This window comes from Triticum dicoccoides, chromosome 2B (assembly GCF_002162155.2).
Source record: "Triticum dicoccoides isolate Atlit2015 ecotype Zavitan chromosome 2B, WEW_v2.0, whole genome shotgun sequence".
Taxonomy (NCBI): domain Eukaryota; kingdom Viridiplantae; phylum Streptophyta; class Magnoliopsida; order Poales; family Poaceae; genus Triticum; species Triticum dicoccoides.
In genome coordinates this window covers 686,583,274-686,586,970 of record NC_041383.1, presented here as the reverse complement: position 1 = coordinate 686,586,970, position 3,697 = coordinate 686,583,274, and positions in this window count along the sequence as shown.

Below are 3,697 nucleotides of genomic sequence, written 5' to 3'. Positions count from 1 at the left end.
TCAGTTGGATCAAAGTTCGAGGGACGTCATCGAGCTGAACGTGTGCTGAACTCGGAGGTGCCGTACGTTTGGTACTTGGATCGGTCGAATCGTGAAGACGTACGACTACATCAACCGCGTTGTGCTAATGCTTCCGCTTTCGGTCTACGAGGGTACGTGGACACAGTCTCCCCACTCGTTGCTATACATCACCATGATCTTGCGTGTGCGTAGGAATTTTTTTGAAATTACTGCGTTCCCCAACAGTGGCATCCGAGCTAGGTTTTATGCGTAGATGTTATATGCACGAGTAGAACACAAGTGAGTTGTGGGCGATACAAGTCATACTGCTTACCAGCATGTCATACTTTTGTTCGGCAGTATTGTTGGATGAAGCGGCCCGGACCGACATTACACGTACGCTTACGCGAGACTGGTTCTACCAACGTGCTTTGCACATAGGTTGCTGGCGGGTGTAAATTTTCTCCAACTTTAGTTGAACCGAGTGTGGCTACGCCCGGTCCTTGAGAAGGTTAAAACAGCACTAACTTGACGAACTATCATTGTGGTTTTGATGCATAGGTAAGAACGGTTCTTGCTCAGCCCATAGCAGCCACGTAAAACTTGCAACAACAAAGTAGAGGACGTCTAACTTGTTTTTGCAGGGAATGTTGTGATGTGATATGGTCAAGACGTGATGCTATATTTTATTGTATGAGATGATCATGTTTTGTAATCAAGTTATCGGCAACTGGCAGGAGCCATATGGTTGTCGCTTTATTATATGCAATGCAATCGCCCTGTAATTGCTTTATGTTATCACTAAGTGGTAGCGATAGTCGTAGAAGCAATAGTTGGCGAGACGACAACGATGCTACGATGGAGATCAAGGTGTCGCTCCAATGACGATGGTGATCATGACGGTGCTTCGGAGATGGAGATCACAAGCACAAGATGATGATGGCCATATAATATCACTTATATTGATTGCATGTGATGTTTATCCTTTATACATCTTATCTTGCTTTGATTGATGGTAGCACTATAAGATGATCTCTCACTAAATTTCAAGATAAAAGTGTTCTCCCTGAGTATGCACCGTTGCCAAAGTTCGTCGTGCCCAGACACCACGTGATGATCAGGTGTGATAAGCTCTACGTCCATCTACAATGGGTGCAAGCCAGTTTTGCACACGCAGAATACTCAGGTTAAACTTGACGAGCCTAGCATATGCAGATATGGCCTCGGAACAATGAGACCGAAAGGTCGAGCGTGAATCATATAGTATATATGATCAACATAGTGATGTTCACCATTGAAAACTACTCCATTTCACGTGATGATCGGTTATGGTTTAGTTGATTTGGATCACATGATCACTTAGATGATTAGAGGGATGTCTATCTAAGTGGGAGTTCTTAAGTAATATGATTAATTGAACTTTAATTTATCATGAACTTAGTCCTGATAGTATTTTGCAAATAATGTTGTAGATCAATAGCTCGCGTTATTGCTTCCCTATGTTTTATATGTGTTCCAAGAGAATACTAAGTTTAAAGATGATAGTAGCAATGATGCGGGCTGGGTCCGTGATCTGAGGTTTATCCTCATTGCTGCACAGAAGAATTATGTCCTTGATGCATCGCTAGGTGACATATTGTAGGAGCAGATGCAGAAGTTATGAACGTTTAGCAAGCTCAATATGATGACTACTTGATAGTTTAGTGTACCATGCTCAACAGCTTAGAATCAGGACTTCAAAGATGTTTTTGAACGTCATGGACCATATGAGATGTTCCAGGAGTTGAAGTTAATATTTCAAGCAAATACCCGAGTTGAGAGATGTCAAGTATCCTACAAGTTCTATAGTTAAAAGATGGAGGAGAATTGCTCAACTAGTGAGTATGTGCTCAGATTGTCTGGATACTACAATCGCTTGAATCCAGTAGGAGTTAGTCTTCCAGATAAGATAGTGATTGATAGAGTTCTCTAGTCACCATCACCAAAGTTACTGGAACTTCATGATGAACTATAGTACGCAAGGGATGACGTAAATGATTCCCTAGCTCTTCATGACATTGAAATCGATGAAGGTACAAATCAAGAATGAGCATCAAAGTGTTGATGATCGACAAGACCACTAGTTTCAAGAAAAGGGCGAAGGGAAAGAAAGGGAACTTCAAGTAGAATGACAAGCAAGTTGTCACTCCCGTGAAGAAGCCCAAAGCTGGACCAAAGCCTGAAACTAAGTGCTTCTACTGCAAAGGAAATGGTCACTGGAAGCGGAAATGCCCTGAATATTTGGTGGATAAGAAGGATGGCAAAGTGAACAAGGGTATATTTGATATACAGGTTATTGATGTGTACCTTACTAGTGTTTATAGTAGCTCCTGAGTATTTGATACTTGTTCAGTTGCTAAGATTAGTAACTCAAAACAGGAGTTACAGAATAAACAGAGACTAGTTGAGGGTGAAGTAACGATGTGTTTTGGAAGTGGTTCCAAGATTGATATGATCATCATCGTACACTCCCTATATTTTCGAGATCAGTGTTGAACCTAAATAAATGTTATTTGGTGTTTGCGTTGAGCATAAATATGATTAGATCATGTTTATTGCAATACGATTATTCATTGAAGACAGAGAATAAATTTTTATTCTGTTTACATGAATAAAACCTTCTATGGTCATACACCCAATGTTGATGGTTTATTTAATCTTGATCATGGTGATACACATATTCATAATATTGATGCCAAAAGATGCAAAGTTGATAATGATAGTGCAACATATTTGTGGCACTGCCGTTTGGGTCATATTAGTGTAAAGCGCATGAAGAAACTCCATAAAGATGGATTTTTTGAATCATTTGGTTATGAATCATTTGATGCTTGCAAACCATGCCTTTTTGGGCAAGATGACTAAAACTCTGTTCTCCGGAACAATGGAACGAGCTACTTGACTTGTTGGAAATAATACATACCGATGTATGCGGTCCAATGAGTGTTGATACTCATGGCGGGTATCGCTATTTTCTGGCCTTCACAGATGATTTGAGCAGATATGAGTATATCTACTTAATGAAGCACAAGTCTGAAACATTTGAAAAGTTCATAGAATTTCAAAGTGAAGTGGAGAATCATCGTAACAAGAAAATAAAGTTTCTACAATCTGATCGTAGAGGAGAATATTTGAGTTACGAGTTTGGCCTTAATTTAAAACAATGTGGAATAGTTTCACAGCTCACGCCACATGGAACACCGTAGTGTAATGGTGTGTCCGAACATCGTAACCGCACTTTATTGGATATGGTGCGATCTATGATGTATCTTACCGATTTACCACTATCATTTTGGGGTTATGCATTAAAGACAACTGCACACTTTAAATAGGGCACCATTAAAATCCGTTGAGACAATGCCTTATGAACTGTGGTTTGGCAAGAAACCAAAGTTGTTGTTTCTTAAAGTTTGGGGCTGCAGTGCTTATGTGAAAAAGTTTCAACCTGATAAGCTCGAACCTAAATCAGAGAAGTGCGTCTTCATAGAATACCCAAAGGAAACTATTGGGTACACCTTCTATCATAGATCCGAAGGCAAGATATTCGTTGCTAAGATGGATCCTTTCTAGACAAGGAGTTTCTCTCGAAAGAACTGACTGGGAGGAAAGTAGAACTTGGTAAGGTAATTATACTCTCTCCCAAATTGGAAAGTAGTTC